Raw genomic sequence first — 24868 nt, 5'->3', positions numbered from 1 at the left:
CATGACCAGGCAAGTCAACAACGTCTCCTCGGCGTGCTTCAACATCCTACGCATGCTACGGAAGATCTTCTGGTGGATCCCCACCGAGACCAGGAAGACCGTCACCCAGGCCCTCGTCACTAGCCGAATGGACTACGGCAACGCCCTCTACGCCGGTACCACCGCCAAGCTCCAGAAGAGACTCCAGCGGATCCAGAACACCTCAGCCAGACTCATCCTCGACATCCCACGAACCAGCCACATCTCCGGACATCTGAGAGACCTTCACTGGCTCCCCGTCAACAAAAGAATCACCTTCCGCCTCCTCACCCACGCACACAAAGCCCTACACGACCAAGGCCCGAGCTACCTCAACAGCCGGATCAACTTCTACGCTCCCAAACGCCACCTCCGATCAGCCAACCACGCCCTCACCGCCGTCCCCCGCATCCGAAGAGGAACTACAGGAGGAAGGTCCTTCTCCTACCTGGCCGCCAAGACCTGGAACTCCCTCCCGACCGACCTGCGCCTGACCCAAGACCACCTCTCCTTCAGGAAGAAGCTGAAGACCTGGCTGTTCGAGCAGTAGCGGCACCCCCCCTCCCCCAAGCGCCTTGAGACCCTACGGGTATGTAGCGCGCTCTATAAGTGTCACTGATTGATTGATTGAACTCACTGGTGGCCACTGTAGAGTCACTAGGGCTGACAGCGGTGAGAGACTGCTTCCTGACCAGGGACACCCGTGCACCAGAAGTCACCCAGGGCCTGGCACCCGGAGGGGCGAAACCAACCAGGCAGTGACACCCCGGCGTGGGAGGTCTCGCCAAGCGACTGGAACGGGGACCCTGGTGCCCCACCGCCTGGGTGGAGTGGGGCCTACTCCCTGCGTTGGCAGATGGTCTGGAGCCCCGCCTGGCAAGGGCCCGGGGCGCAGAAGTGCCCAGCGACTGAGGTGAGAACGGAGAGGAGGTCAGGAATACGTTGATCCACTGGTGGCCACCCTAGAGGCACACACGTTTTGCCACCCGGCAGAATGGTGCGAGGAGGAAGAAAGAAGGGCTTTGATGCCGTGAAGTTGGATGACTCGGGCCATCTCGTGGAGGAAGATGCACCGACGTCTGGAGCGGGAAGCTCGACCCACCCAAGGGATCCGTCCTTGGGAGACATCATGCAGGCGATAGTAGCGTCACGGGAAGCTCTTGAAAAGCGCATAGACACCATCGGTTCGGATCTGACCCTGTTGAAGGATGACCACAGGTAGATGAAGGAGCGAGTGGCGACCTCAGAGTTAACCCTGAAGGAATTGCCTGGGGAAGTGGCTACCCTGAGAGCATCATTGGCGGAGGTGGCGCAGAAGGTCCGGGTGCTGGAGCTCAGGGCCGAGGACAGTGAAGGGCGCTCTAGACGTAACAACCTCCGCCTTGTGGGGGTCCCAGAGAAAGTGGAGGGCTAGGATGCGGTCTCCTACCTGGAGGGATGGCTGTGCACTGAAGTGGCGCCAGAAGGACTTTCCCCGTTCTTTGCCCTAGAGCGGGCCCACAGAGTTCCGGCGCACCCTCCCAAGCCAGGTGGACCGCCGCGGCCCATAGTGATGCGCCTCCTGCACTTCCGAGATAGAGACCACATCCTCCGGAAAGCCAGGGACCTGCCGGACCTGAGAATTGATAGTAGCAAGATCATGGTGTTCCCGGACTTCACCAGAGACGTGCAGAAACAAAGGGCCTCTTTCCTGGCGGTCAAGCGGAAACTGAGGTCGCTGCAGCTGCCCTATGCAATGCTGTTCCCGGCTCGGCTGAGGGTCATCGCTGGAGATTGCTCCCACTTTTTCCTCACACCGCAGGAGGCTTGGAGCTGGTTAGATGCCAGGGGGGAGTCGGGTGCGGACGCCCCCCCGGAGACCTCGCCTGTGAGGCGCTCTACTGAGACGACGCCGACACGGAGGTCTGGATCCCCGTCGGGGTGGCAGCAGGAACAAGCTAAGGCGGTGCTGGCGGTGGTGGCCATCAGCCAGGGGGACGCCAGCCTTTCCAGTAGCGCTTCGGGGCACTCGAAGGTCAGTGCTCCCAGCCCTGGCTCCAGTAGTGGGCACGATCTTTCGGAGACGGACCTGCCGGTGGTGACCCCCCAGACAGCAGACGGCATCCTTGGCTGATGTGAACAGCAGGACAATGGTCGCATTTATAAGGTACTGGGTTGTGGGCTGCGGCTGTCCTCGGACGCTGTGCGAAGAGGTGTGGATGCCTCCCAGGACTTCTCACTGAGCATTGGGGGGGGGGGGTGAAGAGCTGAGGGGACTTCTCCTGAATGTTCTAGGGGGGGGTGGGGAAGGGGCGGGGGGCTTCGGGCCTGTTTGGGTAGGCGTCCTGGCCACCCTAGCCCTAATCTTTTGAGATACACTTTTGCTACTTGAGTTTGGATGGGGTTTCCACGTTGGTTGTCTGTCCTGGGGTGTGGGAGTTGGGGGAGTTTCATTGATCAGGTTGGGGGGGGGATGGGGGTGGGACCCGGGCGTGCCAGTGGGGTCGCTGAGAGTGTGGATGAAGCGACATGGGCTCTGCAATGGGATCCGACTTAGGATACAAATGTCTCTCGTGGAACGTAAGAGGGATGCATACAATGCATAGACGCCACAAGATCCACTCCTACTTAGTCAGACGGGGCATTCACTTCGCCTTCCTCCAGGAAATACACCTACTAGCTAAGGAGGGGAAGGCGCTACAACAGAGATGGAGGGGGCGGGTCTACCATACTGCCTACTCCGCATATGCCAGGGGGGTGGCCATTTGGATACGGGCGGGGGTTCCTTTCCAGTGCACACAGCAGTTGATTGACCCAGAGGGGAGGTATGTCATGGTACGGGGCAAACTGGATGGGAGGGACTTTACATTGGGTTGTCTGTACGCCCCACATGTAGACCAGCCTGCATTCCTCTCCTTGTTGTCCAACAAGCTGGCCCCGTTTTTGGTGGAGCTCTTGCTCCTTGGCGGGGACTTTAATAGCGTGACTGACACTGCCCTAGACAGATCGCACCCCCCCTACCTAATGCACCAGCTGGCAAACGGGCACTTGCGCGTTCGGCCTGGCAACGCCAATGGGATCTGGTCGACTCGTGGAGGGCTTACCATCCATCGGACAGGGACTATTCGTTTTTCCCCGCTCTTCATGAGTTACACGTTCGCATCAATGCCTTCCTGTGCTCCCAGGACGTGCATGCAGAGGTGTGCCACAGTGAGTATCTCACTCGCACGATCTCTGATCATAACCCGCTACTTGTGCAGCTGCGCTGGTCGCAGTGCCGTCCGCGAATCCCTGCCTGGAAGTTGCGCCCAGAGGCACAAGACGACCAGCTCTTCCGCACCACAATAGCCTCGAACATCGAGGCGTATTTTCAGATCAATGCGGGCACCGCGGGATCAGCCGCGATTGAATGGGACGCCTTCAAACTGGTGGTGCGGGGGCAATGCATTGCGACGGCGTCGGGGGTTAGGAGGACTTTGCTAGAGGACATCAAAAAGGGGGATGAGAAGCTACGGGGGCTGGAGAGGACGAGGCCGGAAAGACCAGACACACATGAGGCGCTACTTGAGGCGTGGGACGTGGTGGCGGCGATAGTGGAGCGCCTCAGGTGCTTCAACTACAAGGCCTACCTCACACACGCGCACTCGGAGCGCGATAAGTCGGGAGCTCTTTTGGCCTGGATGGCTAATCCGGCTCGCCGAAGCTCGGTCATCCTTGAGCTTAGAGACCACTCGGGAGTGCCGCGGTTTGACCAACAGGGGATCACTGAGTTATTCTACGATTACTATACGGAGCTTTACCGCAGCAGGATACGGCCGTCAGTGGAAGAATTCCGGGACTTCATGGAGGGACTGGATTTGCCGGAGCTGGGGGAGGAAGACGCGAAGCAGCTCGGGAGCAAAATTGAGGAGAGGGAGGTAAGAGTCGCCATCAAGGGTATGGCGAGGAACAAGACGCCGGGCTCCGACGGGCTCCCGACGGAATTTTATCTCACCTACGTCGACCTCCTTGCGCCCCGGCTGACGTGGCTCTACAATGAGACGAAGCGACTGGGCAGCCTGCCGGTGACCACTGGTGAAGCGCTTATCGTCCCCCTATTAAAACCGGGCAAGCAGCCGTGGGACAGAACGGCGTATCGCCCACTGTCCGTGCTCAATTTGGACTATAAGATTTTGAGTAAAATCTTGACCACGCGTTTGCTTCCCCACATGCCCATGTTGATCCACGCGGACCAATCCGGCTTCATCCCGGCCCGCAATACGGCGCTTACCGTGCGACGACTCCTGCATGTATTGGAGGCTGACACCTATGACGGCGCTGAGGCGGCAGTGTTTGCAGTTGACATGGAAAAGGCCTTTGACAGCCTGGAATGGCCTTATCTCTTCCATGTCATGCGCACGCTGGGCCTGGGCGAGGACTTTGTGGATTGGACGGCACTGCTCTACCGGAACGCGACGGCGAGGGTCAGATCCGGGAGAGTTATCTCTGAGATGTGTGCGGTGGGCAGGGGCACCCGACAGGGATGTCCTCTTTCCCCCTATTGTTCGCCATAGCCGTTGAACCCCTCGCAGCGCGAGCCCGACTGGGTCGGGCGTATCAGGGGTTGGATGTTTATGGACAGGTACACCACATCGCATTATATGCTGATGACCTGCTGATGTTCTTGGCGGATTCGACTGACTCTCTGCGTGGGGCTATGTCCCTCCTATAATCGTTGAGCAGAGTGTCGGGCCTCCGGGTGAACTGGACGAAGTCCTACCTGTTCCCGGCTCGCCCGGGGAGACTTTGTCCACAGTCCACGGAGGGGGTGACGTGGGAGGAAAGGAGTCTGCGCTACCTAGGGACCTCGATCTTCCATGACAAGGCGGATATCCTTGAGGGAAACATTGGGTTGGCAATCAGGCACACTAAAGTGAACTTTGACTTTTGGAGCACGCTCCCATTGTCGCTAATGGGGAGAGTGGCGCTTCTCAAGATGGTGACCCTTCCGCGACTGCTTTATTTCTTCAGGACCCTCCTGATCTGGATCCCGGCGAGCTACTTCCGGCGACTGTGGTCGATGGTAATCAGCTTTCTGTGGGGGGTGGGCAGACGCAGGGTGGCACACAACACACTTCTCTGCCCTTGAGCGAAAGGAGGACTCGCAGTGCCAGACTACAAACTATACTACCTAGCGGCACAGCTGCAATGGCTGACGCAATGGGTCGCGAGAGCCAGGAGAGGGGAGGACGGTTCGGGGGAACCGGCGGGCCCGGTTCAAGTGTTATCCCGGATTGTCCTGGGGCTCCCGGTAGGAGATTTCCACCTCACTCAGGAATTTGCGACAGCCCGGAAATGCTGGAATAGATATCGCCGGAGGGGCCGTATTGCGGTCCCATATACCCCTGAGGTCCCGCTCAGGCTGTGCGGGGCATTACCGCATGGGGGCTCGTGGCATGGTCTAGCACGTTGGGAGCTGCAGGGGCTGACGTCCATGGGGGACCTATATGAGAACGGGGTGCTGCTGCCTTTTGACCTCCTGAGAGACCGTTTTGAGCTGGTGGGGGGGACTTCCTCCTTCATGCGGCGCTAACGACGGCGATCCGTAAGCACTGGAAGACGGGCATGACGGAGCTGCCGCTGTCTGTGGGCTGCCAGTACGTGGTTATGATGGCGGGAACGGTCAAGGCAGTCATGTGCCTATATAGGTGCATGGTCTCGGAGACTGTCGCCCACCTGCTGACCCTGAAGGCAAAATGGGAGACTGACCTGGCGACGGAGATTCCTGAAGAGGCGTGGTCTGGCATAGTGGAGCGGGCCCGCAATGGGATGCGTAACGCTCGGTTCCAGCTGGTGCACTTTTATGTCCTGCACAGGGCCTACCTAACCCCTGACAAATTACATAAATATTTCCCAGCCCATCTGGCGGCTTGCCCGCGATGCCCGGCGGACTTGGCTGATTTCCAGCACATGTTCTGGTCCTGCCCAGAGTTGGGTCCCTTTTGGCGGGAGGTGGTGGATAGCCTGAGGGAGATCACGGAGAGGAACTTGCAATCCACCATGGCACACTGCATCCTACACTGGCTCCCACACACATCGAAGAACAAGATTACTAGCAAGTTTCTGGACCTGGGTCTACTCCTAGCGAAGCGGGCCATAACATCCCAATGGAAGGCGAACAGGGGCCCCACGGTGGAGAGGTGGAAAGCCGAGCTTCTCAAATGGGCCCGGTGCGAGGGAGAGCTCCGAATGCAGTCTGCACTTAGGGCAGGCAATGACGCGGCTCTGGAGAGGGCCAGGGCGTGGGAGAGGTTGGTCTTAGACCTCACACTTCTGGACCTGGATGAGGAGGACACCCCGGTGCATAGCCCTGCTCCGGCAGCGCAACCGCCTGGAGAGACGGTGGCCTAGGCTCCTTCCCTTGCTCCCCTGCTTCCTATGTGATGACTGCATGCTATTTGTTGATTGCTCCTAATGGTCTATCTCGGGTCTGGATTGGTCGGAATGAATGTGAACTCGCACTGGTGGTACACTGGCACGTCTGGGAGGGTGGGGGGCAGTGGTAGGGGAGGGGGGAGTAGATCTAGACGAGGGGAGGGGAGTAGGAGGGGTTGGGAGGAATGGGTGGGAAGGGGCGGTTGTTGGTTAGAAATGGGGAAGAGGAGCTACTGATCCTACTGGACATTGCGCACGGGGGGGGGGGACTGTAAGGTCTGAAAAGCAGCACTGCCATTTCCCGGATGACTGGTTGTCGCTGAGCCATGATGTACTCTCCAGCACAGAACTCTGTCCGCTGTTATGCCGCTCGACCTCCGGGGTGTGAGCTAAATGGCTGTGTGACACATAGGCTGGAGGTTTATATATATAAGGATCAACAGTAGAAATGGTGCAAATGCTTTGATTACACCACCTGTTTTGCTGCAATAAAAAGATATTTACAAAAAAAATTAAGCATGTTACTTTGTAATGTTACATTTGAACCCATGGTCGTATACATTTAAGTTAGAGGATTTGTTTATTCACTATTGTGTGGCCTTCTGGCCGTGTTTCTATGTCACCTACCCCTTCCTACGCTCACTGCACATTCGCCCTTCCCTTTTCCAGGCCACTATAACATATTTTCAATTGTTGTATCATGAATTGTTGCCCTAATGGTTGGCTTAGCTTCATTGTAATTAAAAACAATGTGAGCAGATTAATTTCTTTGTTTGTATATTTGGATTAAGTTGTGTGTTTCTACAAACAATTGTGTGTGTGTTAACTGGGACCCCTCCTTCTTAGCTGCGTACATAGGAGGCAGCATCAAAATTAAGACCATGTAAAAACTGGCCTTAAGATGGTGAAAGGAGGAGAAATGCATCATTTCTCCTCGTTTTTGCTTTTTCCAAGTGTGCTGCCTTGTGCAGCACACAAAGAAAGAGCATCACTTTCATGTGCGCTGCATGAAGCAACACTCATGAAAGTTACAGAATGCCATTTTATTATTGTTTATGTACAGGAAGGGACACCTTTCTACACATAAACAATCCTCCCCTGCACGCTGTCCTATCTTTGTGAATAGGAATACTTCGTAAATTTGCACAAAAGTACAAGTTTACCTTTGTAAATTAGTTGATTTAATTCAATTAACTAATGAAGCCTGATATAAATCCAAAGAGACAATTATGGGACAAAAATATATAGATAAGAATTTAAAAAAAAAAAAATTTAATATGACCTAATAACTGAAATTACATATTGAAATTTGCAAGTGGAATGAGTCATACAACAGTTCAAACTAGTCAAACTAGGGCAAGAGAAAACATCTTCAAGAATGCAGCCACTTCACAGAATAAAAATATATATGTATATATATATACCTGCAGCCCGAAATTGCTCCACATTAGTTGTGAAGTTGTCTCTTTCATTTGAGAAGATTGTTTTAATGCAGAAATGTGCACATTCTTATATCAAAACGTCCTGTCTGAAGACACAAGATACCTGCTCTGGAAAGAGGCCACACAGGAGATTGAATGGACCTAGACTGTACTACAGGTGCATTATATTTGCACAGCATTAGCTTCCAGCAAATGTTTAAATAAAAGATTAAAACACACGATTTCTGTATTTTATTAGGGGAGCCAGAAATGAGAGACAGCGTTAGTGTTGCTGTTAAACAACTCCTCTCAGCACTCAGCAGACAGTGACCGGAGATAACCTTAGAAACTATGAATAGAAATAAAAACAGGCACAATGGAAATTTCCTTTTATGATGACGTTCATATTTGATCAAAACAGAAATTATATCTGCGATATTTAATCTCAGAATGCCTCGGGTCTGTAATGCTTAATCTGCCAGGTTAAGGCGTTTATCTGTAGCACCAGTTTCTGCCAAGTTTTAGAAGCCAGAGTCCTGTCAGCGTTGAGTTTATGAATATATTTACTTCGTTTTGCACAGGTGCGCGCAGGCTTTATATGGTAAATTGCTGCTACGTTTCCTGCAGTTGTGTACACGCAGGATACCTTTAATAAATATACCCCTAAGACTGGTCTATGCTGAGAGCATGACATTTTACGTAATTCTAACCTGGCCCGATGCTATGATGCTGACTTTCAACCAGTACCATACTCAAACATAAGAGCCACTCATGCTGGAAGTTTGTCACTTTGGCTATTGCGAATATAAGCCTAGAAGTGCTAAGAGTGCTGGTATTCGTAGTTTTAGTTTGGCATTGTAAATATGAGCCTACAGGCCAGATATACGACCTGCCAAATAGCGCCTTTGCAACTTGAGTCACATTTGCGACTCGCAATTTCTGATACGCTATTTGGCATGTACAGCAGTGTATTTAACACTGTTTGCGACTCCCAAAGGGGTCGCAAATTGCGAGGATCAAGAATATCAATGAGCCTCTCGCAATTTGCGAGCTCATTGGGATTGACAGGCCCTCCGAGGGATGGTGGCCTGCTGGGCTCAGGAGACCACCATATCTGGGACTGCTTTTAAATAAAGCAGCTTTTTAAAAAAATGTTTTAAATACAGCCCGTTTTCCTTCAAGGAAAATGGAATGCATTTAAACATGAAAAAAATGAACATTTTTCGGTTCATTTTTGAGTGGGAGGCAGTGAGTGGTCCATGGGACCACTGCCTGTCCTTAAAAAATATTATTGCATGCATTTGGAAAGGGGAAGGGGTCCCCTCGGGACCCCTTCCGATTTGCGTATGCATTACCATCTACTTGAAGTAGGTGGTCATTTGCGAGTGTTTTGCGACCACAATTGCGGTTGCAAAACTTTGGTACATAGCTTTTCAGGTGCTATTAGAAAGGAAATTCCCCTTCCTAATAGCGAGTGTCAAAACAGTGTTTTGCGAGTCGCATTTTCTTTGCAACTTGCAAAATATTGTTTTTACATGGACCCATGCTTTTTAGCAGGGGCACTGAAGACACACACATAAAATGACAGGAGGTGGTGGTATCGGGAGAGCACCACACGGTTAGATTAGGTAGTGACAGCAGGGACACCAAAGACATGAGCTGGGCTTGTAGTGCAGAAGAAAAGAGTAACAGATAAGCCATGAAAGCTTAGGGAAACTGTACTTGGCCAGTGCTCCACAGCCTTTAATGAAAGTGACGTAGGGCTGAGGGAACCCGTTAGGAGCCAGGAAAGAAGAGCAACACAGGGGTTAACCAATGGCAAGCAACAGGCATGATTACAGTCCTTGTACTGATTACTGCAGGTCTTCCAGATAGTGCATGCGTGCTGCCGAGACTCGACTTAAAAATGTCACCGTGTGAGGAGGGGGGAGCCTTCAATGGCCAGAGCCTGGCACCAAGAAATACCTACATGCACTTTTGCCCTCCCTCAAATACCCTCTTTCAAAATTAGAAAAGCTTGCTGAGGCTGCTGCCGATGTAATAAGGTGTTTTTTCACACGTTAGTGGATGAGGGCAGTTCAAAGCCTCTGAAAACTACCTGGAAATTGACTGTTCACAGAGGTTTTCAGCTTGTTTTACCTGCCACTGAGCCATAACGGCTCTTCACTGGGTGAATGGAGTTGATATCCTGTATCACATGGTGGCACTGTGTGAGTTAGCAGGCCTGTTGACATTCCTAAGGCCTTCCCATTATGGGCAAGGGTGTAGCATACCAATGTCACAGTTAAGGCTGCATTGTCCGGGTTACATCCACAAAACAATGCCTTAAGCATCCCTTATACATAAAGGTTTTCTTTTACTGTTTTATGTGGTGCAGACTTGGCCAGAAAGTAGTGGAACCCTTTACATGAGCACCGGTTACCTATGTCATAGTTTTTGAGGCACATGGAGATAAGTGATTTGCTCTAAAATACCAGGATGTTGAGCTGATTCTGAAATTGGAAGTTGGATCCCAAGTTCCAAAGTCAGCATCTCTGGCTGTAACGCCACAGCATCACCCTATTATTATCTTTTTACCTTCCCCACTGGAAATTATCATCTCCATGGACCTGTCGTGTTTGCTTGTAGATTTAGGCTCCCAATAACTCTGGAGGAAATTGTATGCGAGAATGTATAATTTTGGGAGAATCTGTCCTGAAATCATAACCCTTGTATTTCCTCATTTTCAGGGCATTCTCAGTGTTTTATCGGTAATTCTGGATAATCTTTAGCTAATGTAGCTTACAGGACCCCCAATATCGTTTACTTTAGATGTGCATGGGAAATACACCCCACCCCAACACCAGATCACATGTAATGAGGCCCATAATATTAGTTTATCAGCTTGAGTTTTGAGATGATCCCTGAAGGAGTTTCACTTAGATTAGGATCATTAATGTTTTTTAATTGTTCACACAAGTTTTCCATTGGCGGGGCGAGGTATTGTTCAATGGGATAACATGTTTAAAGCGAGATCCGTGGTATAAGTGATAGGTTATAGGCGCTTCAGGGTATTTCCATTTAGAGTTTTTCATGTGGATTTCAGTGCAAGTAACGGTGCTGTAGAGTTAAGGAGAATCACCCGCCTCCCTAAATTTCCATGGTAAACAAACTGAACAAAACAACACTATACCCCAGCACACAAATTCAAAGACAGTCTTTTCAGAAATGTGTTAAAACACAAAACAAAGTAGGTCAATGTTGTCAACTTTTTCTTCTTTTAATCAGTCTTCCTGTTGTCAGATGTTCACATTTTTCCAAGCCAACACGTGTTTCGTCGCCTCTTGTAATTTAGTACATGCACCTTGTTCACTGCTAGGTAAAACACACATATATATATATATATATATATATATATATATATATATATATATATATATATATATATATATATATAGATATATATAGATAGATAGATATATATATATATATATATATATTACCTACTGGCTATCGCCAGTAGGTATATATAGTTAGAATTTTTTCCCTATGGGACTTTTGAAAATTCTATGTCTAATAACTTTGGCGTTTGTGGACGGAATCGGCTGAAATTTTCAGGAAAATGGCACATTTTGTTTCTGAGCAGCCCCTGAAAATTTGGTGGGGTTTCGTCAAGGGGGGGCTGAGAAAAAAGGGGGGTCCCAAAACGCGTTTTTCCCATTCATTTTTCCATAGGGCGGTTGGACTCACTTTTAGCTCGAACGGCTGAATGGATTTGCACGAAACTTGGCAAAATTGTAGGGACTGTTAGCCCGATGTGCCTTTGCTAGGTCTCAATATATGTGCTCCAGTAGTTTTTGAGAAATTAACGTTCAAACCAAGATATATATCTGTAACAGCGCTCTGGGCAGCGATCCGGTCCGCTTACTTTTCGCTTATCGGAACTTTGCGCGCAGAAAGCTGATTGGCTCTCCGGTGTCTGTCAACATTCTAAACAGTCCGGAGCGGACGCCATCTTGTCTCTCGGTAGGATCGAGAGAGAAGAAGAGGTGGAAAACGAAGGGGGAATTTAATGAAAGGGGGCAAGGTATCCCCCTCTTGACCCCCTAGGAATGTTGTTGGGGTTATTAAAGGGTCCCGTGGGGAAAATAAAAAAAAATGATTTTTCACGGTAGAAGCGCGGCCGCGAACTGGTAGCGAAACGGGAATTCGCCATTTTGTGCTTCGTAAATTAAATTACTAGTTATAAGTGGGTGCGGGAGACGTATCCTAATCCCCTATGTTTCCTGAGGGTGGGTGAGGAGGCTGATATATGTTGATACATCTCTTCCAGCGGCTGTGCGTGAGCTTTTTTTTTTTTTTTGCTGCGTGACAGTCCGGAGCGGCCGCCATCTTGTCTCTCGGTAGGATCGAGAGAGAAGAAAAGGTGAAAAACTAAGGGGGAATTTAATGAAAGGGGGCAAGGTATCCCCCTCTTGACCCCCTAGGAATGTTGTTGGGGTTATTAAAGGGTCCCGTGGGGAAAATAAAAAAAAAATGATTTTTCACGGTAGAAGCGCTTCACGGGCCGCGAACTGGGCCGCAAACTGGTAGCGAAACGGGAATTCGCCATTTTGTGCTTCGTTAATTAAAGTACTAGGTATAAGGGGGTGCGGGAGACATATCCTAATCCCCTATGTTTCCTGAGGGTGGCTGAGGAGGCTGATATATGTTGATATATCTCTTCCAGCGGCTGCGCCATCTTGCCTTTTTTCGAATGCCACAATTTTGTCGTGCACGGCAGCCATTTTAGATGCCAGGCTGGTCCCAGGCTATCACCTACCCCTGCGGATGTAGTTTATGGCCCCAGCTGTAGAGAATTCAGACATGCCAATCCTCCTGATTCAGGCGTGTGAGTACTGATTTCAGTGCTAGTCTCCCGCCTCCCGATTTCTGCAAGCAAAAACCCGGGGGCATATTACGAACAACTAGCGATAATTTTTGTCTATAACTTGTTTAGAGACAAAAATTATCGCCGCACATCGGCGATTTTTATCGCAGATAAACCTTGCTATTATCGCAGAAAAGTCAGCGATATTCATGTATTATCGACCTAATGCTCTTAGCCATGTTATCCACCTCCCATTGGATAACATGGCTAAGAACTGCTCAGGGCAGGTGTTAGATTTTGGAGATATTCGCGCTTAGCGCGAATATCTCCAAAAGTTGGTAATAGAAGGTAGCGATGTTAGGGACTGTTTCCAGTCGCTAACATCTTGGCACGCCACTTTGCATGTCATTAGTGATAAGTATCACTGACATGCAAAGCCGGGCCCAAGATGGTCGCTATCTCCTTTTAGGTGTCACTAACTGGTGTTAGCGACAGTTTGATAATAGGGAAATAATTTTATCTCCGCTTTCATGGTTTTTAAAGCCAAAAAAGCGGAGATAAACCCCCTTGATAATATGCCCCACGATTCCTTGGGGGTTTCAGCTGACAGGGCTTGGTATTGTGTTACATGGTAATTTTTCCATGAAACGTCAGAGGGTCGATGTAGGGGTTCTAGAAGAGGTGATAAACCATTTAAGCCTCATGAACAAGCGCATGGTCTTTTAAAGATTTGTGAAGTACTCGGGGCGGCGGTGTGTGTGCCCTCTTTCAGGAGCGGGCGGGGGGGCACTGCCAGCAACTTGCCAGGTCAGGTAGTGTTCAACACGTGCATCACCCTTTCTCTGCCTGCTATTGCGCTCCATGCTTCGGAAAGGTAAGAAAAAGAACGTGCATTTGAGTTTGAAATGTCCGATCCTGCAGCAGCACACTTCCAAAGCCCACACATGACAATAACCCGATTCAAGGCCCCATTCACCCGTTTTTCAAAAAATAGATAACACTCCAACAAATTAAGGTTATAAAACTTTATTAACTTTTAACGATAATGAACAGAACAAAAACTAAAAACATTTAAACATTTATTAACACAAAAAGCAACAATGGTTAGAAGCTGTCTTTTGTGCGAATAGTCCCAAGGCAGCACAACGTGCAGAGTTCTGGACGGCACCCAGGTGATGTCGCCTGGGTGCCGCACTGGTTTAGGGATCCTACAATGCTGCTCCGAAAATTGGCGTGGGGCGTCCCGGGTGGGGCGGGGGGAGGCCTCGTCAGTAGCGGTCTGTTGTGCGAATAGTCCCAAGGCAGCACAACGTGCAGAGTTCTGGACGGCACCCAGGTGATGTCGCCTGGGTGCCGCACTGGTTTAGGGATCCTACAATGCAGCACAGAAAAACAGCGTGGGGCGTCCCGGGTGGTGCGGGGGGAGGCCTCGTCAGTAGCGGTCTGTGTCCAGTGTCACATGGCTGACACAACATGTACGACAGGCACCCAGGTGATGTCCAGTAAACTGCCGCACTGGTTTTGGTATCCTACAATGCTGCTCCGAAAATTGGCGTGCGGCGGCCCGGGGGGGGGGGGGGGGGAGGCGGCGTGAACGGGCCTCCCCAGGTGGCGGCCATCTAGCTGAGTTGCGCTCGCTCTTGCGGCCACAGCGTCTCGCTCACCATGTTGTGGAGTTGCTCCCACTCTTGCAGTGCAGCGATAGGCGGCTGCCACATGGCTGTCAAAATGGCGGACGGCTCTTCGGTTTTGGGCCTGGTCCACTGAAATGGCCCTGGGACACCTTGGAAGTCGGACGCTTGCCTGCTAGGGCTTGGGCTCCATTCTCGAAAAGCGTCCCCTCAGCCGTGAAGATTGTGTAAAAGTCTTGGGGGCCCCCGACTCCCGCAGGCTTCCGGTGGGGAGCGGCTGACATGATTGCTCGCGGAATGACCACGACGGAGCCAAGAGATGGTGGTGCTCTCATGCTGACGCCAGCTTCAGTCTGAATGATCCAGAAACAAGGTGGGGCTTTCATCGTTTGGGAAAAAAAAATGTTCTAAACCAATGAAAAGTGTTATTTTTAGGTCATATGACCAAGCCTTCCATCTTTAGGAAACCAAAAGTAAAATGAACCAATGAAAAGTTTTATAAACAAGTCACATGACCTGTTATGCGACATAGGGCTACAAAAAGCGTAGAAAATCCGTTGGCACGTGAGGCGGCGTCAGTAGCGGACCGATGTGCGAATAGGCCGAAGGCAGCACAACGCGCCGAGATCCGGATGGCACCGAGGTGGTGTCCAGCAAATTGCCGCACTGGTGTGGCCATCCTACAATGCTGCGCCGAAAGACGGCGTGTCCAGCTGAATTGCGGTCACTGTTGCGGTACAGTGACTCGAACGCGCCGAGATCCGGATGGCGCCGAGGTGGTGTCCAGCAAATTGCCGTACTGGTGTGGCCATCCTACAATGCTGCGCCGAAAGACGGCGTGTTCAGCTGAGTTCCGGTCACTCTTCCGGCACAGTGACTCGAACGCGCTGAGATCCGGATGGCACCGAGGTGGTGTCCAGCAAGTGGCTGCACTGGTGTGGCCATCCTACAATGCTGCGCCGGAAGTCGGCGTGGGGTGCCCCGTTGGCTTATGAGGTGATGTCAGTAGTGGACTGATGTGTGAATAGGTCGGAACCAGCACAAGGCGCCAAGATCCGAATGGCAAGTCCTGGATGTTGAGTGCCTCAGTTGAGATTTCTGAGCAGTGCTTGTAGAACTGTCTGAAGCTTATTTGCACCTGCTGCAGCTTCACTAGGTCCGGCGGAACTTGTTGCTTTTTCCTTTCTGCTTCTTTTCCTACAATGCGTTTCTTCTGAAGACACGACCAGGTCCCTGAATGTGTGCAGGGGGACGCTATTGAATGAATGAACGCGTCGAGATCTGGATGGCACCGAGGTGGTGTCCAGCAAATTGCCGCACTGGTGTGGCCATCCTACAATGCTGCGCCGAAAGTCGGCGTGGGGTGCCCCGTTGGTTTATGAGGTGATGTCAGTAGCGGACCGATGTGTGAATAGGTCGGAACCAGCACAAGGCGCCCTGCACTGTTGAGCCTTTTTCAATGTCTGTTTTTTGTTCTTTCCCCTCCATCAAAAACAAAACAAAAATACAAGGCGCCAAGATCCGAATGGCAAGTCCTGGATGTTGAGTGCCTCAGTTGAGAGTTCTGAGCAGTGCTTGTAAGACTGTCTGAAGCTTATTTGCACCTGCTGCAGCTTCACTAGGTCCGGCGGAACTTTTTTCCTTTTCCTTTCTGCTTCTTTTCCTACAATGCGTTTCATCTGAAGACACGACCAGGTCCCTGAATGTGTGCAGGGGGACGCTATTGATTGAATGAAAATGGCGGCTTGACACAAAGCTGACTCAAGCGTTACTGTTGGTGCTATACAGACAAAAATTGGTTTTCAGTTTGTACATTCTTCAGGTTTTTTTTTCCATCCAAGTCTGATTGAGAGTTTGTAGAAAAATGGCTTCAGATTTTCCACATACTACTCTTCAACATTCTTCCTAAATGTAACAATGTGAAACTCACTAGGAGAACGGCTGTTTCTGTTTCCTTTCAAAATGCTGCCACCAATATTTTCTGAAGGGAAGACACCATCTTGTAACATAAAGGGCCGAAAGGGGTTCTGGTCTGGCCGATGGTTGGTGGAGACATTTTGACTATATCTTGGACCTGCCCGGCCTCGCCCAAAATGGCGCCGGTATAAATGGGACTCGTAACTCTTTGCCCGCAAATGTATATCTAGAAAATGTTATTGTAAGTGGCCCTGTCGTATTTTAATTACAAAATGTACGTCCACCGATTCCGCAACTGTTAGACACCTTTGTTCTTGTCACCTAATGGCCCGCTCGTTACGTTCTTCTACAGTGTAAATGTCTCCTCATCATATACGATTTGAGTTTGCTCCGTGGCCGGCCCACGTGGTTATAGGCCCGTATTTGTATACTGACATTTTCACAATAAAGGTTTTTAAAACAAAACACGGTAGTAGTATTTTCATTTGTAAAGTTTTTACTTTTAGTGACTGTTTTCGAATCAGTAAAAGGCAAGTGAAATAAAGCAGTCCAATTACATGACGGATAAAAGGTATAATATGTAGGAACGCAGTAAAGATAAATGGTCAAGGGCAGTTGTGTTTTTCATGTCTGCAACATAAAGTGATCGATAAGAATCTGATAATCAGGCGTATCGGCGACTAAGACAGCAGGCCGAATCTCTTTTACTCAACGGCTCCGTCATGGAAGGAAGAAACGCCCTTTTTCTCGAAAAAGGAATATATTTTACTTGCAAGACAGTTGTAAATTTTCCGGGAAAGTACATTAGCCTGGAATATTATAACATATGTTTGAAAAAAAAATATTGTTCGAAAATAATAAAAAGCGTAATTTTTAGGTCATATGACCAAGCTTTTCATCATTAAATTAACAAAAGTAAAATGAACCAATGAAAAGTTTTATTAACAAGTCACATGACCTGTTATGCTTACGTTACGCGCTGCGCGCCGCGCCTCGGATCACTTCCGGGTGCGCTAACGCGGCGTGTCATAAAACGCATTACGCGACAACGTAGGTCAAGAATATAGTCTAAATGTCTCCACCAACCAGCGTTCAGAACACAACCCCTTTCAGCAGTCCAAAAAGTTCTGTTAAATGACAACAGAGGGGACAGGCAACAAGAACCATCAGTCAAAGAGGGGAGGGCAAGTTCTTCTCTTCCGGGTCATGTTGGGGCGCTACCGGAACTGATCGAATTGGTAGTCTACAGTGTTTCTGGATGTTTCAGACTAAAGCTGGCGTCAGCATGAGACCACTACCATCTCGTAGCTCCGTCGTGGCCATTCCACGAGCAATCATGGCAGCCGCTCCCCACCAGAAGCCTGCGGGAGTCGGAGGCCCCCAAGACTTTTGTAGAATCTTCACGGCTGAGGGGACGCTTTTCGAGAATGGGACCCAAGCCCTAGCAGACAAGCGTCCGAGTTCCAAGGTGTCCCAGGGCCATTTTAGTGGACCAGGCCCAAAACCGAAGAGCCGGCCGCCATTTTGAGAGTCCTGTGGCAGCCGCCTATCGCTGCACCGCAAGAGCGGGCGCATCTCAACTACATGGTGAGCGAGACGCTGTAGTCGCAAGAGCGGGCGGAAAACAGCTGAATGGCGGAAGAGGCACAGTGTAGCAAAAGCGGGCGGAATGGCAACTAAAACGATAAAGGGGCGCCTCACTACAGCTTGTCTTCAGGTCAAACGGATTGTGGGACAAGGTCCAGAATTGAAGAGTCATCAAAAGGCAAAAAGTACCGCCGGACCCCGGGAGCCGGCCGCCTATGTCGGGGGCGATCTCAGGCTACACCAGTGCTATAAGACTTGGGGAGGGTGTCGGAGCCAAGCGTCTTCTCCGAGTCCATGGCCATCACAGCGCCCCTCAGGGGCCTCCGTCAAGCTGTTTAGGAAGGTAACATATCACATTGTTTTCTAATGCAGTCAGGTCCACAAACGACACTCACTTACTTTGAGAATAGTGAAGCTGCAGTAGGTGGAAATAAGCTTCAGACAGTGTTACAAGCGCTGCTCAGAACTCTTAACTATGGCACCCAACATCTAGAACTTATGCTATTTGAGAATGGTAGTGACATCGAAGCATCTCAGGGACCAAAACCATTAACGTACTTTCACGTATGAAAATCTTACTTGGGGAGGGGGCAGGAGCGAAGCGCCCCCTCCCAGTCAGCGCCACCACACCGTATGTTGAAAATCTGAAGCCATCGTTCTACAAAGTCAACCAAACTTGGATTGAAAAATCTAGAAAAATGTACAAACTGAAACCCAGTTTTGGTCTGCATAGCATCAGTAACAACGCTTGAGTCAGCTTTGTGTCAAGCCGCCATTTTGATTCAACAAAGCACAGGCATTGAAAAAGGCTGAAATTCAGAACTCTAAACTATGGCACCCAACATCCAGGAGCTTGCTATCCGGATCTTGGAGCCTTGTGCTGTTTTCGATCTATTCACACATCGGTCCACTACTGACATCATCTTATAAACCAACGTTATGTAAATAGTTTTTTAATAAAATGTTTTACCCTGTTTCTTTGCTGGTGTGTTGTCTATATTTTTAATATTTGCATAGGGTTTGTCATTATTTTGTGCGGGATGGGTGATGGAGCCGAGCTGTCTTGCAGCCCTCATGGTGTGGAGCTCAGTTCATCTCACTATTTTCGTATTTCTCAAGAAGGGTTGTTCCTAATATTTCTATTTTAGCGAGGTCAAAAAGAGATCCAATTAGTGGCCTACTGATTTTGCTCGATTACTTTTATTTTTTTACACGATTTTTCACTATCTGCAAAGACTAAACAGAGTATTGCGACTTTGTGCTTGTTTGTAAATAGAGAATGATCCAAAGAGAACCAATTCTAAAACAGTAAATGCTTGGACAACAATCAATCAAATGGAGAGACAAGGAGGTACGACGGATTACAACGGGGGTAAAGGCCTGCGTTAACTACCCTTCTGTATCTGCAAAGAGAGAGTACTACTAAGGCAAAAGAGGGGAGGGGGGGGGGCAGCGTTCAAAGCACATCAGCGTGCATAAATACGAAAATGTTTTTATCTATCACGTACTTGACATTTTAAAGCTTTTCATATTTGCTATTAAAAAACCAATGAAATTCACAGAAAAAACCATAGGTTATAGTGGATATATAGTTAGGAATTTGCATTTACAAAACCTTGAAAATTCAATGAAAAAACCATAGGTTATAGGCCATATATAGTTAGGAATTAGCATTTACAAAACCTTATTTTACTCGCATAAAACCATTGAAATTCCATATATAGTTAGCTAACTATAAGCGCTAACTATATATCGCGCACCCGCAATCCACTGCTGATGATGTCACATATTACATCATTCATGACATGGTCAGTGACATCACTGATGACATCACTGATGACATCTCAAATGACATCACTGATGACAACTCAAATGATATCAATGATGACATCTCAAATGACATCACTGATGACATCACTGATGACAACTCAAATGACATCACTGATGACATCTCATTTGTCATCACTGATCACATCACTCATGTGATAATACAATGAACCTCTTCAGACTCTAATATAACCTTACATACACTCAGTATAAACAGACACTCACAGACTGTCACTCATCCATGGAGTTACTCACACACCTAGTCAGTCATGCAAAGAATCAATCACACCTCCATTTCCTCAACTATACAGTTATACACATCTTACTTATTCAAACATATAATAACACATATTTACTCTCTTATATAATCCCTGATACAAGCTCACAGTGATCGATACAGCCACTCACACATTCACTGGGTCTTATGTTCAGTTATTTATATATCTCAACTCTCACATGTATTGTGTTTTACATACGTACTTACTTGCACATGTAGCAATGAGAAATCCATTCACTCACCAACACACCCATGCACAGTCAACCGCCCATATAGCTGTTTCCACATGCACTCTTGAACTCATACTCCTAGTGAATCAACTGCTTACACATCTATGCACAGAGTCACGCACCTCCCAGCCACCCACACACACACTCAGCCTCCCATTCAAATATTTGGGCAACCAATCAATAACCCATATGGCCACTCTTATAGCTACTGATCAACACATGCAGCAGCTTACACAACAACAAACATACTGATGCACGAATTAAGACAGTTTAGTCACTAACCCATGTACTCAGTGAGACACATTTAATCACTCACTCATACAGTCAGTCATGCACCTACTAAATTCTTCATCCAGACACTTATACATCCACTCATTCTTCAATATGTGAAACATATTTAAACTTTACAGACACATACAATCACTGGTTGTTTTGATCAGTGATGTCATCAGTGATGTCACTGACCATGTCATGAATGATGTAATATGTGACATCATCAGCAGTGGATTGCGGGTGCGCGATATATAGTTAGCGCTTATAGTTAGCTAACTATATATGGAATTTCAATGGTTTTATGCGAGTAAAATAAGGTTTTGTAAATGCTAATTCCTAACTATATATGGCCTATAACCTATGGTTTTTTCATTGAATATATATATATATAGATATATATATATATAGATATATATATATATAGATATATATATATATATATCTATATATATATATATATATATATCTATATATATATATATATCTATATATATATATATATATATATATATATACATTATATGAAACCTTATGTTGCTAAAACAAAATTACGTAAAAACACTCATTTGTTAGTGAACCAAACAAATGTGCTCCTAGGGCAACGTCCATGTGTTACTCATTTGTGCATTTCTTTGCACTTTAAATAAAGTTTGTACATGCAAAAGGACTATTCAGTGCTGGGTGGCATTTTTTGCATGCAATTTCATCCACAAGACTAATCGTACAGGTTACACAAATACATTCCATGATGTTTACTCTGAAAACAGTGCATGTGGTTTGGGTTGGTTATGTGCTAGAAGGTATTCATATATGTATTCCTACACTTTCTTGTAACCAGAAACAACACTACGTCACCCAGTGACATGCCTGTGAACATTCTCCTTAATATCCTTGCTCAATATCACCATTTTAGTGATCAGTCAGCGTAATTGTTAATAAAATGTCCTTTCACTGACCTGTGCTTTTTCGCAGTAATATATTCTGTGAACACAACATTTGAAGAGATATTTGTTACCAACAGGTTTCTTAATTCTGCCATAAATATAAGCATATGCTTAGTTCTGCCATCACAATGTATGAAAACCAAAGGGTACTTAATTTTCATGTGGCGATAATTCCAGGCCACAGGATCTCCCGTCGATATATGCATAGGGGTCCCAGACCGGACACAGAATTATTTACAAAAACATTTTTTTTTCAATATTTGATAGAAATTTGATCCAAACAATGAACATGTACAGTGTTTTTATTTTCACTGCACACTTATTACCATTCAATGATTAGTAGATATGTTTCAAAGCAATTGTATATACAAATTTCAATACGCCCACATAGGGAAGGGAAGGGGTGCAGGGAAGAATTTAAGATAGTTGTACATCACTAGTCATAAATTACTCATATACATACAGATTCACGAATACAAATATTAAATGATGATTGGTCCCCACAAGAGAGGCCAAACAAAAAATTAGCATAAATCAGAACAATTTCATAGCAAAAAACTCCTAATCTGCTGTATAAATCATGCTATTGTTAGGAGTTGATGGTGTAGATAGCAGTCTACGTTTCGACCCTGAAGTTGTAGGATAGTAGATCCTTACTGCACGGGTCTTCGTCAGGACGTGAAGAGGGGGGGGGGGGGGCAGGGGCTGATTCCTAGATTTAATAAAACGGTAAACTAGTTACTCAAAACGGTCTCACTAGAGTCCCGAAAAACATAACGGAAAACCACCCGTTATATTAAATTAAATATTACTAAAAGGATTTGACTAAAAAGGACAAAGGGAAAAAAGAGGATTATACTGGAGGTGAGCCGCATGGTGCACGCAAAACATTACTAAGGTTACCTGTTGAAATGGCGGCGCGGGTGTTTTTGAGTGTGGCCAGAAAGACGTGGTCCGTGGACAATCTTTATAAGTAAGAGAGTCTGATGTAATTCATACACAAATATATGAAGGACCAGCCCAAATGTTGTTCAGTAAATGACCATTAAAAGGTTAATTACCTGTAGCATTGAATGGTTGGTTAAAAGGTAGGTACTCAAACCGCTATCCGTATCTAAAGGACCGGGAAGAAATAATAATGGGGGCCAGTCATTTATTTTGCCTTGAAATTATGAAAGAAATACCGCTTCTACACAGGATTATCAGTATTACCGAGGCTTACCTCGTCATTCAAGATAGCGGGATTAAAGAAATGTATCTGTCGTGCTACTCCGTCAAGTGGGAAGGGGAGTGAGCATTCAAGGCTCAAAAGCGGAGCGATCCGTTGTCATTATCTGTAATGTTGGAGAGTAAAGGCCGGTCATATATGGGGACACAAGTGCGGTGAAATCAAACACGCCCGCACACACCGCCTGGTAGGAAACTCACCCGAAAAGATCATGATTGTAGTTTTACGGAGGGTTTCAGGCCGGCGTCTCTGCGCGTCTCCTGTAACCAGGAAGTGCTGCCACGGATAACTATCCCGCGAGTCATTGTGTTCACCTAGCAACCACAGCAACTGTAGTCTTTCTTCACTTACAGCCACCGAGGTTTGTAAACTCCTCGTGTTACCCGTGGCAGCACTTCCTGGTTACAGCAGACGCGCAGAGACGCCGGCCTGAACTTTCCGTAAAACTACAATCATGATCCCTTCGGGTGAGTTTCCTACCAGGCGGTGTGTGCGGGCGTGTTTGATTTCACCGCACTTGTGTCCCCATATATGACCGGCCTTTACTCTCCAACATTACAGATAATGACAACGGATCGCTCCGCTTTTGAGCCTTGAATGCTCACAGCCCTTCCCACTTGACGGAGGAGCACGACAGATACGTTTCTTTAATCCCGCTATCTTGAATGACGGGGTAAGCCTCGGTAATACTGATAATCCTGTGTAGAAGCGGTATTTCTTTCATAATTTCAAGTCCAAATAAATGACTGGCCCCCATTATTATTTCTTCCCGGTCCTTTAGATACGGATAGCGGTTTGAGTACCTACCTTTTAACCAACCATCCAATGCTACAGGTAATTAACCTTTTAACGGACATTTACTGAACAACATTTGGGCTGGTCCTTCATATATTTGTGTATGAATTACATCAGACTCTCTTACTTATATAGATTGTCCACGGACCACGTCTTTCTGGCCACACTCGACAACACCCGCCCCGCCATTTCAACAGGTAACCTTATTAATGTTTTGCGTGCACCATGCGGCACACCTCCAGTATAATCCTCTTTGTTCCCTTTGTCCTTTTTAGTCAAATCCTTTTAGTAATATTTAATTTAATATAACAGGCGGTTTTCCGTTATGTTTTTCGGGACTCTAGTGAGACCGTTTTGAGTAACTAGTTTTCCGTTTTATTAAATCTAGGAATCAGCTCCTGACCCCCCCTCTTCAAGTCCTGACGAAGACCCGTGCAGTAAGGATCTACTATCCTACAACTTCAGGGTCGAAACGTAGACTGCTATCTACACCATCCACTCCTAACAATAGCATGATTTATACAGCAGATTAGGAGTTTTTTGCTATGAAATTGTTCTGATTTATGCTCATTCTTTGTTTGGCCTCTCTTGTGGGGACCAATCAGCATTTAATAATTGTATTCGTGAATCTGTATGCATATGAGTAATTTATGACTAGTGATTTACAACTATCTTAAATTCTTCCCTGCAACCCTTTCCCTTCCCTATGTGGGCGTATTGAAATTTGTATATACAATTGCTTTGATACATATCTACTAATCATTGAATGGTAATAAGTGTGCAGTGAAAATAAAAACACTGTACATGGTCATTGTTTGGATCAAATTTCTATCAAATATTGAAAAAAAAAAAAATTGTAAATAATTCTGTGTCCGGTCTGGGACCCCTAGGCATATATCGATTACTTACCCAGGTCCCACTGACTAAATGGGTCTAACCCAATTACCTACAACACAGGATCTCCCGTGGCTTGAGGTGAGATTCCAAAAATGTAAATCCCAAATTATTATTTAAATGTCTCTGCGGTTCCGCTGCTTGCTGATTAATGGGCATATTGCTGCCCCATAATGTTATTATTTTATAGAAAGAATATATTTTAGAAAGGTAGGTAGGATGTAGAATAATCCCAGGCTTGTCCGGCCGTTAGGTTAGTAACTAAGTAAGTCCTATCCCCAAAGTAAGGTTCCTTTCAGTTGTTCGAGGTACGGGTTTTGCGCTACCTGTTTCAAGAATCAAAAGTCATACAAATCTCGAGTGATGGTTTTCACCACCTGCGAAAACATTCTAAAAGAACCGTAAACCATACTTATTCAACATATGAGTTTCCGTTATGTGTATGTTTTTATCCAATCTATGTACAAATTTGTCAGTGACTATTCAGTGTGAGTGACAATTTTGAACATGTGCATATACTTTAACTCAATATATCACTAATACATTGCGTGTTACTAGTGTTGTAGTATTTGGTATCATTGTTA

The sequence above is a fragment of the Lissotriton vulgaris genome, chromosome 2_2 (genome assembly GCF_964263255.1).
Source record: "Lissotriton vulgaris chromosome 2_2, aLisVul1.2, whole genome shotgun sequence".
In the NCBI taxonomy this organism is placed as follows: Eukaryota; Metazoa; Chordata; class Amphibia; order Caudata; family Salamandridae; genus Lissotriton; species Lissotriton vulgaris.
Note: the sequence above shows the minus strand (reverse complement) of the source record.